The sequence below is a fragment of the Panthera onca genome, chromosome D1, assembly GCF_046562875.1.
Source record: "Panthera onca isolate mPanOnc1 chromosome D1, mPanOnc1 haplotype 2, whole genome shotgun sequence".
NCBI classification, from domain to species: Eukaryota; Metazoa; Chordata; class Mammalia; order Carnivora; family Felidae; genus Panthera; species Panthera onca.
Window position 1 is genome coordinate 17,593,591 of NC_138348.1, and position 15,874 is coordinate 17,609,464.

General features: G+C 57.6%; 1 long non-coding RNA gene across 3 annotated transcripts in view; it reads right to left on the bottom strand.

The window, feature by feature from the left end:
- Positions 1–4,521: 4,521 nt before the first annotated feature.
- LOC132661685 (uncharacterized) overlaps positions 4,522–15,874 on the bottom strand; it is a 97,677-nt gene continuing 86,324 nt past the window's right edge. Inside the window, exons 4-6 of one of the 3 annotated variants that reach the window (XR_013550196.2) lie at positions 15,394–15,691; positions 8,103–12,119; positions 4,522–6,882 (exon numbers count right to left, since the gene is read on the bottom strand). This is a non-coding gene — a long non-coding RNA (uncharacterized LOC132661685). Of the gene's footprint in view, positions 12,120–15,393; positions 15,692–15,874 lie in introns of all 3 variants that reach the window. The other 2 variants (XR_013550199.2, XR_013550197.2) reach the window with 2 other exon arrangements.

The following is a 15,874-nucleotide window of genomic DNA, read 5'->3' on the forward strand; positions in this document are numbered from 1 at the left end:
ATCCAAGCTGTATGGCCCATCCCGCCCTGGGCCTCGTGAGTAGTCACCCCCACCCCCTGCCACCAATACCGCTCAGTGCGGCACTCGACCGCTTTACGTGCGATCCTCCAATATCCGCTCCCCCCAAAAGCTGTTATTATCACCCCATTTGTAAAGAAGGAACCGGAGGCTCAGGAAGCATCGTGGCTTACTCAACATCACACAGCTCATACGAGGTGCGGAGGGATTTGAACTTCCTCTACCTGCACGTAGGCAGGGTTCTGACAGGTGGGGATGAGGCAAGGAAGCATCTGGAGGGGTGGATGAGGAGGGACCAGGGTGACCCCAGTGTAAGAAGAACAGGGGAGGGGAGGGGGAGGCAGGGAGGAGACAGGGGCCGGGGAGGGCACCTTTCTCTCTGCTATCACTGGCAGCTTGACGTGGTTGTGAACCCTTCTGGAAAAAAGATCGGGTCAGGGCTGGAGCACCAGAGAAGCAGCCCAGAATGAGAAGCAGACCATCCTACCCCCCCGTCCGACTTCGGCTCAGCTCACGATCTCACAGCTCGTGAGTTCAAGCCCCTCGTCGGGCTCCGTGCTGACGGCTCAGAGCCTGGAGCCTGCTTCGGATTCTGTGTCTGCCTCTCTCTCTGCCCCTAACCCACTCGCATTCTGTCTCTGTCTCTCTCAAAAATAAATAAACATTAAAATTAAAAAAAAAAAAATCCCTAGACCACCGCTTTCTGTGTGGTCTTAGGTAAACAGCTTAACCTCTCTGTGCCCCAGTTCCCTCTGGAAAATGGCAACAATAGCACCCACCTTGCCGAGCTGGACTGAGCACTGGATGAAAAGATAAGCAACGAGTGGAGCTCTTTGCACGTCCTGAGACTCGAGCGGTGGCTGTTTTCAAGGTTGCGCTGACCCTGTTTTAAGCTCGGGTGTATTTGGACGGAGTCCTGCCCGCGTCTGCATTTCTCTCTCCTGCTCTGTGACAAGGGGGAGGTGGACCGGCTGATCCCAGCAGCCCTTCCGGCCCCGGAGAGATGACTTGGGCTGGGCCAGCCTCCCGCTGGAGCCACAGGCCTAGACGGGGAGCCCCTTGGGGGCAAAAGGGTTTCGCGCAGTGGCATGTTCCTGGCTGCAGGCAGAGCGAAGGAGCGATTTGTCCTGGGCCCGAGGAGTCGCAAACCGGAGCGACAGGAACGCAAAGGAACTGGCCGAGGAGAGATCATGTTCACCGCCAAGCCAGGAGGAAGGCGGAGGCAGGAAGGCCTGGCTGTGCCGTGTGTGGCCCGGGTCCTGGGAAAACTGGGCAGTGGGCCTGGGCAGGGAATCGTGTCGGCCTGTCTGGAACCCCAGGCCTGCGTTTCGCAAACAGCCGGGGACCTCTGAGCTCAGGCCATGAAGTCAGGACGCAACCCATGTTTCCTTGCTTTTAAATCCAGGGAGCTGGAGACAACTCCCTAGAAGCAAAACCACAGGCCAAGGGCTCTGTTGCCCTGCTGGGCTGACAGCTATCTTCTACCACTCAGGTGCCATGGGAGCTGACTCAGTTTCCCTGACCTGTCTGAGCCTCAGTTTCCGTCTCCGTAAAATGCGGATAACGACAGGGCCCACTACAGAGGAGAGTGTGACAGGCGTGCATCAGTGGCTAGCACGTGGCAGGGACCTCCTGAACCTGAGCTAAGTGGTCTCATCCCCCCCTCACCAAAGTGTGGTGGCTGCCCCCGGCACAGATGTGAAAACTGTGCCTGGAGACAGCAGGGATTGCCCAAGGACGCAGAGCTTGTAAGTGGGACCCGGGGCCGGCTGACTCCCAGGAGACCCGCCCCGTGACGAGTCCCCGGAGCTCTGAGCGGGGGTGGGAAGGGGGGAAGGTTTTTTTCCCCCCAAATTCTCACCGTGGAGCTGAGGGAGGCTGTCAGGGTCCCGGCTGCCCCGGAGCTGTTCTGGCGTTAGGACGTCTGCCCGGTCCCTTTTCCGGTTTTTATTTTATTGTTTACAGCTACAAATTTTTGAGATGTTGCTTTATTTTTGAGAGGGGAGTGGAGGGGCAGCGAGAGAGGGGGACGGAGGATCCGAGGCCGGCTCAGTGCTGACGGCAGCGAGCCCGATGTGGGGCTCCAACGTGGGGCTCGAACTCACGAACCCACAAGACCCTGACCGGAGCCGAGGTCGGACGCTTAACAGACGAAGTCACCCAGGCGCCCCGCCTTTTCCCATTTTTAAATAACTCTCCCTACTTCCTGAGCCCTGTCATAGGTCGGCAGTCACGCTAGGCAGGCCACCCGCGTGACCTCGTTTAATCTTGACGACAACCCCGTGGGGTAGGTGGTCCTTGCCCCCAACCACACGGCTGGTCAGAGCCACCAGGCCTGGGACCGGTGATCTCTGCACCTCTGCCTTCCACCCAGCTGGAGCTCCAGAGTGTGACCATTAGGAACCTGTTCTGTGCCTCAGTTTCTCCGTCTGCGAAACGGGAGGGATAAGGATAGCGCCCACATCTCTTCCAAGACTTCGGTGAGGACCAACTTGGTTGACGCACGCGAAAAACATTTGGGACAGTGTCTGATTCAGAGGGAGTTCTCCCCAAGTCAAAATTAGCTGTGTTCAGCCGCAGGTTGAGGTGGGTGGAGCTACTTAGCGTCTATTTAATATTTAACAAACATTCGTGGTGCATTTATTAGGTGCAGGGATTATACACTTAATCCATTTAATGCAGGGACTGTAGTTCATTTAATCCTCACAAGCACCCTCTGAGCTAAGTAGGAACTGTTCTAGGCTTCCCCTGTTTCCAGATGGGCAAACTGAGGCACAGAGAGGTTAAGAAAGTTGCCCAAGGGCAAGCAGGCTTCGAACCCAGCCTTATCTTCTCAGCAGCAGAAGCTTCTGGAGCAGTGGGAGACACCCCCGAGGCCTTGACAGCACGGCACCCAGGGCAGGGGGGGTGCGGAGCTCTGCCTTCCCTCTTTCGCCTGTGGCTGGCCAGGCCAGTGGTTCTGGTCCTCATGGGGCTCACTGCTCAACTGGCTCAGGGATGGGCTGACTGGTAGATTGGAAACTGGAGCCGGGAGACCTGGTTCTGGCCTCAGCTCTGCCATTTTCTAGCTCCGGGGCCTTGGGGAGATCTCCCTAGGAGCCTCAGTTTCCTCACAGAGATGTAGTAAGTAGAGATGTAGAGCCCGGATCTTCCACGTCCCAGCCGTTGGCCTCTTCTCTGGCTCCAGCTTTGGGCCTGTGTATCGGTCAGCGGTTACCGTAATAATGTTACGAAACAAACCATCCCCAAAGTCAGTGAGTGACAGCAGTGAGCAGTAATTCTCACACGCGTGGGCCTGCAGGTTGACCACGGTTCTCCTGATCTAGGCTGGGCTCAGCTGGGCGCTCTCTTTCAGACTGCAAGGCGGGCTCGGGTCCCTCCACACACGTTCATTCTCGACCCCAGCTGACGGTCGACAGCTGCCCAGGGGAACCTCTTTGTACAGACAGCACCGGCACGCAAGGGAGCAGCTCAGTCCACATAAGCACATGCCAAGCCTCTGCTCTGCCACGTCTTCTGATACTTCTCGTCAAAGCCAGTGACACGGACAAGCCCAACTTCAGCGTGCAGGGGGGTATACACTGTGCGCGGCGGCCGAGGAGGGTGATAAGTACTTGCTGAGTCATAATCCAATCTGTCGTGGCTGGAAGACCCCCCCAACTAGAATGTTCAGGTAGGGAGAGGCCCATCTTGGCCACTGCTGGCTCGGGTCCTTTTGCCCTCCAGGGTTCGAGTGTGGAGTCAAGGGGTAAGCCCGGGCTGGGAAAGGAGGCTGTAGAGGAGGTGAGGTCTAAGTACGGGGTGTTGTTTTCGCTGCCTGCCCCTGGGCGAGCCCTCTGTTCTTAAAACCTCCATTCTCCACCTGCACATTGTCCCTGACCCCCTTCCTAGGGCCCTGCCCGGTGGCGGCCCGTCCTCCCCGTCCCTCCCTCCATGTGGCTGGCTTCTGCGCAGCACAGAACGAGGAGGCCCCGCCACACCCAACTGGCTGGCATTTCAGCTCCCAACACTTCTCCCCGAGAAGCAGATCTAATTTCCGCCCTGTGAAAACACGGTCGTCTCGCACCCAGGCAGCCCCCGCCGTGGGGGCAGCCAGCTGCTTCCACCGTGGAGGAGGGGCACAAAGGTGGGGTAGAAATCTGGATCAGGACCCTTTGCAGGCACATGGATGCCGACGCATGGAAAAGTATTCTTGGTCCTGGGGTGTGGGGTCTGACAGGGGAGAGCCGCAGGGACATGGGTGATGGCTACGAGTGCCAGGCTGAGCCAGGCCAGTCTTCGAGGCCTTTGAGCAGCGTCCCCTCTCTAGACCCCAGTGTCCTCGTGTGTGCTGCCAGGTGGGGTTCTGGAAGACCCTTCCTAGCTCTCATGCCTTGTGGCTCTAAATGGACCTACCTTTGTTCACAGGTGGATTTTTGTAACTATCTTTCTTCCCCCTCTGGCCTTAGACATATGTGATTGGTTCCATCCCTCCTCTTCCCCTGCTACTAAGCATGTCCCCCCCCACCCCACCCCCCAGCTAGCTGACTGCTGGGGACGGCAGTGCCTTTCTGGAGCTTGACACAGGCCAGAGGGCAGGCAGGTAGGTGGAGGGAGGGTGGGGGAAAGGGGGCAGATGGGGCCCTGATTCTTGGCAAGGCCCCCTCACGGGGGCTGGCTCCATAGGGCTCAGCCAACCAGGGCCCTGGGGATGAACAGGCTTTTCAAAAAAAGGTCACCCCGTTCCCAGACAGAGACTCCCTCGGTAACCCTGAAGGTAGCCCCACGTGGCCTCATAAGCCCTCTGAGAACCCCGAGCCAGCCGCCAAAAGCTGGGCTGAAAAGTCCCAGGGGGAAGGGGGCAGGGGGCAGGGGGCAGGGGGCAGGGCAGAACTGGTGGACTTCCCCTCCAGAGGGGCCAAGGGCGGTCTCCCAAATGACAGACCTCCTGGCACAGCCCCTCTCCCTCTGCCAAAGGGAGTGGGGATCGCAGTAACAATTACCCGCAAGGGAGGCTCCAGCCCCACCCAGCCCCAGCTGTCTGATTGGCTCCCACCCTCTGGGGACTAAATGTCAGCGTCCCCCCCCCCCCCCCCCCACTTCCCAGCTTGGTCCCTGAGCGTCATCCTCTGCACACTCCCTGGCAAGCTCAGCCACCCCCATGACGTCAGGGACCAGCATTAGAAGCTGCTGTCTGCTGCCCTCTCTCCTGAGGGCCAACGTCACAGACAGACCCATATGAAAAACAGGAGTGACTGTCACCACCCCCAGGCTTGAAAGGGCAGGGGAGAGAGGAGCTGCCCGATGGGGCAGCGCGCTGTGTGGAGAGGGCCACCTGGAGGAGCTGGGGCGTCAGTGGGGGGACAGAGCCCATCGGAGGGGGAAGCAGCAAGCCCACTCGCTCTCCTCCTTCCCTCGGCTCTCCTGCCCCGTTGATGGAACCCAGCCAGAAGCTAATGGGTGAGGACCAGGGAGCCTGTGGATGCCTCCCATGCCACCAGCCTCCCAGGACACGGAGTAGGGGGAGAAAGAGGGGCGTGGGTTGAGGGTCTGGAGGAGCCAATGGAAGATGCCCAGCTCAGGGAGGCCGAGAAGGAAGAAGCCGTCGGGATCTGCTAAGTTTCCACCGCGTGCATCTCTTCACCTTTGGGCCTTCTCTCCCCGTGGGCATCTGGGTCTGGGAAGTATCAGGGCTTTGGATTCAGATGGACCAGAATCAGAATCCCAGGGCTCCACGTCGCTGGCTGCGTGACCCTGAGCAAGTTACTTAACCTCCTTGTACCTCAGTGTTCTCATCTGTAAAATGGGAACGAGAGCACCCACCTCAAAGCGCTGTTGAGAGGCGAGTGAACGAATGTACGGGGCGTGTCCGGAACATGGTAAGTGCTCGATAGATGGGTCTCCTTTTCATCCAGATCTGTCTGTTCTCCATCTCGCGGCTGGACTTGCAGGACCTCAGAGCTGCTCTCTGCCCCCTGGTCTCAGCCCTGCTAATTCGTTCTCCACAAGGTCCCAGAAAATCTCTCCCTAAGACCCCGCCAGGGTACGTTATGGCCTTCCCCAGAGGGAAGTTCAAGTTCTGCCCAGAGGATGAAGTTCAAGTCCGTTACTGTCATAGTCAAAGCCATTCAGCTTAATCCGCCAACCACACCTTGCCGATCCCTCCCTTGGTCCCCTTGCCCAAGCGACATTGATCTACTCTGTCCCCACTGTCCCCGAACAGCCTTTAGGTCTCCAAGCCTTGCTGAGGCTATCCCCTCCACCTGGATGTACCCTCTCCTCTCCCTCTCATGAGACTCAGGTGCCGTATGTTCCTTGAAAACTCCCCCTCACTGCACCCAAACGTAACCACCCGTAACACGTCCCTCACGCTTTTATGTAGCACCCACTCCTATCTTGCCTACTGGCATGAGCCGCTGTGACGTGTCTGTCCCTCATTAGTCTCTGAGCATTAAAACATTTTTTTTTTCGTGTTTATTTCTTTACTTTGAGAGACACAGGGCGTGTAAGCACGTGTGTGCGTGGTGAGCACCCAAGCGGGGGAGGGGCAGAGGGAGAGGGCGACAGGAGAATCCCGAGCAGGCTCCACACTGTCAGCCCGGAGCCCCACCTGGGGCTCGATCTCACGAACAGCGAGATCATGACCGGAGCCGAAATCAAGAGTTGGACGCTTCACTGACTGAGCCACGCAGGCGCCCCAGTCTTTGAGCATTTTGAAGGCCAGGCTTGTGGCGTCCTGTCCGGCTGTCCGCGATCCCTAAGCCAGTGCCGGACGTGAGTGAGGACCACCTGTGGGCCGGGGTGACCCATAGGCGTTCCTGCTGATGCTTCGGGGAGCCTCATCAGGCGCCGGTGCCATTATCCTTTGGCTTACTAATAAGGAAACTGAGGCAGACAAGTTTGCCTTAGGCCCCCTTCCTAGGCAGTGGAAGGAAAGGCTCTGGACCGGGGGCGTCTGGGCTCTGAAATCCGTGTTTTGCCCACCCCCTAGGGGATCCAAGAAATATTTGAAACCTGGACCAATGGATGAATGAATGAAACAGAGATGGCCGGACCTTGGGGAAGTCACTCCCTTTCCCTGAGCAGAAACTAGGCGCTCAGGGAAGGTTGCTTTCCTGCCTTTCCCGACCTCCTCTCACGCCCTATCTTTGGACATGATCCGCTTTCCTGGGCCGGTGGTGAATCCCCTCTGGAACCCAGCCTGGTGGCAGGGGCCTCCCCAGGGGGGGAGCAGGGACCCACGTGGCTGGGACAGATGCGGTGTGGGGGGCCCCCAGCCTGCAGGGGGGTGCACACGGCTGCCGTGACAGCCTTGGGAGCCAGCGAGACGAGCGTCTCAAGGTGTCTGCTCCAGCCCCCAGCGCAGGAGGGAGGCGCGTTACAGCTACTTACTGCCTGGAAGCAGGGGGTCAAAGAACGTGGATGGTTAAAAGGGTGTCTTGCCCCGAGGCCCCAAAGCGCCCGCTCACAGGGCCCAGGTCACCCTGTGGAATGTCTCCCTTCGTGACGGAGACCGTGATAGGAGCGAGGTTAATATGTGAGATTCTGACACGGATGTCATTCAGGCCTCAAAATACCCTGCCGCCAGCTGTAAGGAGGTGGGCCATCCAGACCGAGAAACGGATTTGGTCTTTCATCTATTCGTTCCTTCGCTAAAATATTCTGCCCCGAAGTCTTTGCGTGGCTCCTTGTCGAGATTCAGGTCTCAGCCCAACGGTCACCTCCTCAGAGAGGCTACGCTGACCGCCCTTCCCGATGGAGCCCCTCTCCTTCCATCCTGCCCGGAGGCCGTAACATCTTGGCGTTTCATTTCGCCACCACACTTCCCAGTAACCGAGGCCCCTCGTTTATCTGTTTGTTTACTGGTTCGGGGTCCGCCGTGCCTCCAGGGCATAAAATCCTTGAGAGGAGAGATCTTGCCTTTTTGTTCACTGTTCTGTCCCCCAGTGCCCGGCACCGTGCCTGGTCCATGGTGGCCCCTCATCCACCCGCCATTTGCCAAGAGCACCCCCCCCCCCAGTCGTCAGACCAGTGCTGGGGCTCAACCGTGGCCCGAGTGCCGCCCCCAGGGGAGTCTGGCGAACAGGGTAGGGGGTGTGTATTACCCATGCGTTTCTGATGCTCTGACATCTGGGGCCTTTGTGACCCTGGAGGGACGACCCCGCCCCGGGCTGGCCAGTTCCTTGAGAGCGTAAACCACTGGCCTGTGAGTGTGCCTGTTAGGGGCAACCCAAACAGAGACATGTTACAACCACCTCATTTATCCCTCATATCTGGGCCGCTACCCACCTGTCCTAATCACCCCGGGGCCAGATACCAGACAACTAGCGACAGTTCCTGGGCCCCAGAGCCCAATGAAATTACTCAAACTCGCCTTCTTACCTGCCCACCGACTCTTCCCTGCGGAAACCACAATACAGGGTCTTGCCCCTACGCTTCCCTCCCACTCGCGCTGCGTCCTGACCCGCCTGCTGCTTCCCTGCATGGCTCCCCATGATGTGACGGTCCCCTCCTCTTGGGATCTGCGGGCGGCAGACTATGCCCCGATCTGCTGGCCTCACCATACCTGGATAACCTACATTATCCATGAAACCTACATGTGGCAACAGGCCACGGGGGTGAAGGCAGGCCCACGGGGCTAAGGTGATGCGGGGGCAGGACCCAAAAGTAGTGGCTGCGGGCCTGCGTGCAGGGTGACCCGTGTCCACCCCCCCCCCCCCTTCCCCGACTCCTCTCACTCAGGGACTCAGGACCCGACTCAGGACTCACTCAGTCCCGGCCCACCCCAGCCATCAGCACCCCCACCCGGCTCTTTGCTGGATCACGGAAACAGCTGCTGTTTGGGCTTCGGCCCCTCGACTGAGTCGCACCGGCCCATATTGCCCCCTGTCCCACTCTCCCCACCTCCTGCACCCGCGGGTGGGGCTCCATGGGCCTGATTTCGAGGCTGGCGGGATCATCGCTGCACGTGGCGCCCACGAGTCCAAACCCCTGGGGATTCGGACTCCACTGCCAGTTTCCTAACGGAGACTGAAGTGGTGATGGAGTGAGGAGCAGGGCCGTGCAGTAGGGGTGACAGGTGCAGACGTGGGCCCTTCTGGGTCCCCGGAGGCCTCATAGGCTTATCTGTCTTCCCCTCCTGTTGTCTCCTCAGGGACCTGGCCTGAGAGCTAGGAAGAAAGACAGGGTTCCCCTTGCGCTGGCCTGGAGGGAACACGGGTGCACGGAAGGAGGCCCTCCCATGCCCAGGGCCGAGTGCCTTCGGGCCAAGGTCAGGATGGCTAAGGAAATGGACCAGACCCTTGACCTTCTGCAGCCGTGGCCTGAAAGAAAATAACACAGGCTCTCTGGGGAGATGGCCCGTGGCCACGGACATCCACGGCGCATTTGTTCCATTTCTTCATCCACCCGTTCAACCAACATGTTTCCAGGACCTACTGGGAGTCGGTCACGTTCTGGGCGCCAGACCTGCAGCCGCGCACAGAGCGCCCCGAATCTCCGTCATCGGGGTGTCCAACTTCTGTCAGGGGAGACGGCCGTGAGGGAACAAGGAAATAAACATAATGTCTGTCAGCGATGCGTATTAGGGAGCAAAGTGAGCAGGTCTGAAAGCAGGAAGCACCGGGCAAACAGAAGGGAAGGCGAGGAGGGTGCATCAGATGTGACAGGGCATAGAAGGGACACAGCGGGTCCCACCTCGAGACAAGGGGGCTGGCGTCGCTCTACAACAGCCCGACCTGTCGCACCGAGCCAAGCCCGCCGTGGCCCAGCCGAGGGCAGCGGCCGTGTGGTCATCACTCAGATGGCTCGAGGAGGCGGGGGGCCCTGTGCGCCAAGATGGCCGGTAACTCGCGTTCCATAAGCCCCGCCTACGTGTGCCCGGCGCGGTGCTAAGGGCTTTGCTTGCACCGTCCGGTGTTCCACGAGAAAGATGCTCCATTACCCCCTTTCACGGGGGAAGACACTGAGGCTTCCTTGCTCCAGATGAAGCAGCTAATAGGAGAGACTGGAATTAGAGCTGCACCTGTCTGATGTCAGAGCCCGTCTTAACCTCGTCTTGCTGCTGGGTAGGGTCGTGGGTGACAAGGCTGCAGAGACCGAGGAGAGGTCCTGGGCTGGGCCGAAGCCCACATTTGGCGGAGGAGGCCACTCTGAGCTCGAAGGACCCCTGCCTTGGGTGTCTGGAGAGCCGGATCCTGGGCCCCGCTCTGCCTCAAACTCACTCCCCAGCCCAGGACCAGCCCTGGGGCGGTAGGGTCCTTGACTGTGGCCTTCCTTTCACGCGGTCATGAGGACCAGATGAGATCAGGTGGGAGGGGACCCTTGCACAGCTCACGCGGCGGCTCAAATGTCCCTTCCTCAGAGAAGCCCTCCCTGACCACCCACCTATCTACAGCATCCCCAGCTCTGTCCCCACCTCTGCTTGGCTTTTGCCTTTGCTCCTATTACCGTGTGGCATGTTACGGATACTTTGTGCTCGCTTGCTTGTTTCCTTTTTCTCTCTCTCCACTCTGTCACCTGCCACTTGCCCTGGCCTCACAGCATACCTCTAACAATCGGAAATGTCTGTATTGCCCCTAAACCCACCGCTCCCTTGCGCCTCTGTGCGTTCGCTGCTGTCGTTCCCTCGCTACAGAGTAACCTTTCCATCCTTCTGAACCTTCTCCTGGCTTATCAGGTGTCCCTTCCTGTGGGTTCCCCGTCATCCCTTGGTGCACCTGGGGTACCTTGGACTGCCCCAGGAACCGCACCCTCCAGGCAGCATGAAAACCGGACATTTGCCGATGATTGCCCACGGGCTTGTGCATTTCTTCATCGCTGAGCCGATGCCTGCACCAGAAGGTGAGCGGTCAGCGAGGGGCACAGAACGGCTCACGGCAGGATAAGCCGTCATATAAAACAACACGGACCCCCAGCCTGGGCCGTCTCAGTGGTAATGGATGGCCGCGGGGACTCCGGGCCCTCGATTCCAGCCGTTGGGGAGAGATCTGGACCACAGGATGAGTGCATTCTTTCCTGATGTGGATCGCATCCCAAACAAAGCTGCTTCTCTTGGCCGTGGCTCCGTGTGGATCAGCCACTCGCTAAGATTCTGTCTGAGAAGGGTCTGGGGTCTTGTAAATCACCTGGTAGTCCGTGGGTGGTGGATGAAGAATGAGACGGCGAGAGATCGCCGGTCAAGAGAACGAGGTCCAAGAAGACAGTGAATAAATGGGCAAAGTCTCAGAAACCCTGGCTCAGGAGAGAGAGAGAGCAAAGGCCCGGGTAGGAGAGCCTGTTGCCCATCTTCCCCTAGTCACCAACCGGCCGTGTGACCTTGGAAGAGGGACTTCATTTCTCTGGGATTCAGAGTTGACTTTTAAAGCTTCAAAGAAAGCATCTGTAAACTAGACTTTGTCTCACAAAAAAACTGGATACCTGGAATGCTGGGTTGGGAAGGATTCTGAGGTAGACACTGAGCTTCACGGGACATTACCATGATGCATTGGTAACGTCTGTCTTGCGCATCGTAAGGAATGTGTGTCGTTTCGGGCCCAGAGCCTCTTTCATAGTCTGACATTTCATAATTCTATGACTCCAAAGAGCTAAAGGTTGACAGTGTGCGTGTGTCGAGGAAGGAGGGGGTAGAAAAGATAAGAAAAGTAGGTTCCGAAGCTTGGGTCAGACCCATGGAGAGCTCCAAAATAAATGGAGAGGCTTAGCAGCTTTGGTGCCCACAGAAAGCACACCCCGGGATACTGGTTTGTTTCCCGAGACGGGGTCTAAGACCCACTCCCCCCAAAGTATGGCACCTTGGCATACTGAGTATGTTACACTGAAGGAGTTTGAGAGGATGACAGGTCAGAAGGCTAAGTCAGAGCACCGGCCCCTCCACCTTTCTTTCCGGAAGCAGATCATGTGAGTGGCGCCCTCTTTAGACCTGGAGGAGAGGAACGTCCTTATCTCTGAAGACCAGGGAATCACCCAGAAGAACGCTAACAAACAGCCTGCTCTGGATGCCCGCAGTTTACAACACATACCTCCCGGTATCACGTTCCTCCACAGCTGTCCGCTCCTCATCAAACGTCATGCAAACGTACACGGGTCCGTTCCTCTGGGACTTCGCTTCCTTGTGGAGGCTCCTGTGTCACAGAAAACTTACATTAAATAAGTTTGCATGGTCTTCTCCCGTTCATCGATCTTTGTGAATTTAATTTTCAGATCCAGGCAGGGACCCTAAGAGGGTCAAGGAGAACTGTTTCCTCCCCTACAAATGTAGATGGTAAGGTTAAATGCCGTTCCGTGAACTTTTGTTTCAGTTACGTATGTATGTGTGAAGAAGGTCATAATTGATTTAAAAAAAATTTTTTTAATGTTTATTTATTTCTGAGACAGAGAGAGACAGAGCATGAGCGGGGGAGGGGCAGAGAGAGAGGGAGACGCAGAATCCGAAGCAGGCTCCAGGCTCCGAGCGGTCAGCACAGAGCCCGACGCGGGGCTCGAACTCGTCAACTGTGAGATCACGACCTGAGCCAAAGCCGGACGCTCAACCGACTGAGTCACCCAGGCACCCCAGGTCATAATTGATTCTTAACTGTAGCTCATGGTCCAAACATTTGAGAGACTGTGAAGGAGTCGAGTGACTAAATATGCTTTGTGCAGGACAGTCCTGGTTCAAATCCATCATTCTGGCATAATTATAAAACACCTCCCTTCACCCATGTGGTGATTTAAAAATATGTCAGCACGCCTTTTTTGGATACTCTTTCCTTCAAAATGCGAGGCCTAATTCTCCTCTCTTTGAGTGTGGGTAAGACTTAACAACTGGTTTCTAGTGAATAAAATATGGCGGAAGTGGCAAGATGTCACTTTTAGGACTATGTCATAAAGATATTGTGGCCTCTTCCTTGCACTTTCTTGGATCACTCATAGTGGCGAAAGCCTGCTGCCACCTCGTAAGGAAAGTCAAACACTCCTACAGAGGCCCACGTGGTAAGAAACTGAGGCTTCCTACCAACAGCCACGTCAGCCATCTTGGAAATACATCCTCCAGCCCAGCCAAGCCTTCAGATGACAGCAGCCTGGCCAACATCTTGGATGCAACTTCCGGAGAGACCCTAACCCAGACCCTCCAGGCTAAGCCACTCCCCAACATCTCACCTGCAGAAACTGTGAGATGCCAATTACTTGTGGTCTTACGTTTTAGGGTAATTTGTTACCCAGCACTTGATAACTGATACACTCTCAAAGTTATCACCTTTGGCTGAAAATCGTATGGTCACTCCATAGAGCCAAGACTTCCAAGATCCTGTGGAGGGTCCAAGGATCAGGCAGAAGAGAAAAATCGCAAGGAGACTGCAGAGGGGCCAAGTTCCTTGGTTTACCAAAAAGCAGGGAAGGTAGAAGGGTGGATTCTGATCACCACAAAAAAAGGTTTAGACTGGTTGACTAGACAGAAAGTCCAGAGCATCTGGAAAAGAACATGGCGTGATCCAAGGGCCAGACGGGCCTCATCAAAGTCAGGTGTCCCCTAGTTAAACACTGCCCCCCTTTCACAGGATGACTGGATGGCAGACCGTAGGATACAGAGCACATTGCCCAGCTCAAACCTGTCTGGTAATTTTGCCAAAGACTTGGATGAAGACACGAAAGATGTGTTCATCCAAACCTCGAAAGCACAAGTTATTCTGATACAGCTGATTTATGATCCACAGCTCTCTTCCCAGGCGGGATGCTGGGCCAAAATCAACAAGAAGAAATTTAACAGTAATCAATGTAAAATCTGGTACTTTCAGAGGAAAAAAAAAAAAAAAAAATCAATGGTCCCAAGGAACAAGCCCAGGGTGGGTGGGTGGGGCCGGCTTGGCAAAATTCCACTGGAAATGATCCGGTCATTTGTATCTGACCCCTCAAGTCAGTGTGAGCACAGACAATGTGATGTGGCTGCTGAAACCGTGGACCGTTCCTAGCTTAATGGGGGGCGCTGGGAGTGGGGCAAGTTCCCTTCTGTGGCGCTGTGGGTTCAAATCTGGACCCCGCACTTTATAGGAACAGTGTCCAGAGGGGCGGTCCAGGAGGGGGCAGCAGGACCTAATGTCCTTGTGTGGGGACTATAGGGGAACTATCGGGGAAGCAGCGTGGGACAGGACAGGAAGCCGGGCAGGGACAACGGGGTTGTCGTGGGCCATCTGGGGCCGGACCTGGGAGGAGGGAGGAGCCAAGTCCAGTGGGTAGAAGGGATGGGGTGGCGGGTTTGGGGTTGCTGAGGGGAGGGGAGTTCCTCTGTGGCTGCTTGGGCGGTGGCCACAGCTTAAGCTTCCATCACGGGGGGGGGGGGGGGGGGGGGAAGCGAGTAGAAGCCAGGTGGCCCTCAGTCTGGTCCCAGTAGGAGACTGGACCACAGGAGCCCAGAGTCCCTTCCCCCTTTTGTCCAGACTCAGCCTTGGTTTCCACGGGGGCCTTCCCCATGGGAAGAGACGCTCTTTGGTCAGGCCGGGGGGAGGACGGGCAGAAGGGACAAGGGCAGAGAGACAGGCAGAATCTGCCTGGGCCATGCTACGGGGCTTCGTGGACACCACACTCACAGAGCGGACGTCAACTCCTGCAGGCGTGCATCACACGGGCCAGCGAGTGAGAGGGAGGGAGAAGCTGGGGAACCAGCCGGGCCCACGTGTCATCCCCACCCCGCCCCCCCCCCCCCCCCCCCAGGCTCTGCAGGGCTGCAGGGAACACGACCTCCGCACGTGTGCGCACATACGCGTGCACGCACACGTCTGCCTTCACACGAAGGCTCACATACACAGTCACGTGTGTTCCCACTTCACTCATCTGCCTGCGCCACGGGTTCAACCCCCCGCAAGGGGGTGAGCGAAGCAGGACCAAGCAGAAGGAGGAATTGGGCCGGAGGGCGTCACGACTGCGGCCGCGCCATCCCCCGGGGAGCTCTGAAGCTGGGACGGCCCTTCAGAGAAGTCCAGAATTGAGGTGAAGGGGCTGGGCCTTCCTATCCCCGCGTGGACCGGTCTCTGGGCACCTGTGTGCCAGAGGTGGCTGTCTCCAGCCCAGGGTGGTCTCTAGAGGCGGACTGGCTGGTCGCTGGATGAGTGGTGATCCCAGATTTGGGCAGCATCACGGCGTCTACTCCCCTCCGGCGAACACGCACCTGCACCCACAAGCCTGGCTGGGTTTCTCAGCCTCTCCCGGGGCCTAGCCCTCCCAGGAGGGGAGGAGGCAGAGGGGCCCTGCCAGGAAGGCTGCCTCCCTGCCCAGGGATGGGAGGGGTGGGCGCAGCTCTGGGCGGGACTAAGGAGAGGTCTGGAGCCCCCGGGATGAGTGCGAAAGGCCTGCTTCACCTGTTTCATACCCTCCCCGAAGAAGTCCCCACGAACCGATCTCCCTCCGCTCCATTTTTTATACCTTTGATCTGGCCGTGGAGCCGCGGGAATCGCGGAACCAGCTCTCGAAATTGTCTTTGGTAAACTCTTCCCATGACAACTGGCCTCCTTCTCTCTGCTGTCTAATATCTACAGTCTCGGTGTCTCCCAGGCCAACGCTCAGCCAAAAATCTTTATTTTCATATCTGGTTGTCCAGGCGCGGTCTGAAGCACAGGGCCTCAGTTTGACCACCCAGGCTCCAACGCTCGCTCCGCCCTCACTGGAGGACCTGGGTCCGATTGGACGATCCGTCTTGCGTCACTTGCGTCACTTGCCCCACCTGCAAAAGGGAGTAACACGCCCTGGAGTGCCCTGGTAAGACTCCGCGTAGACCCCTGGCAGGGTCAGGGCATCCCAAGCTTCCTGCTGCAGGGCTCCTCCAGCCCTTCCGTAACCACACAGCTCAGAGCTCACGCCCTCCCCCTTCTCCTCCCCTGCCCTCCCCTCCTCACCCCCAGGCTCT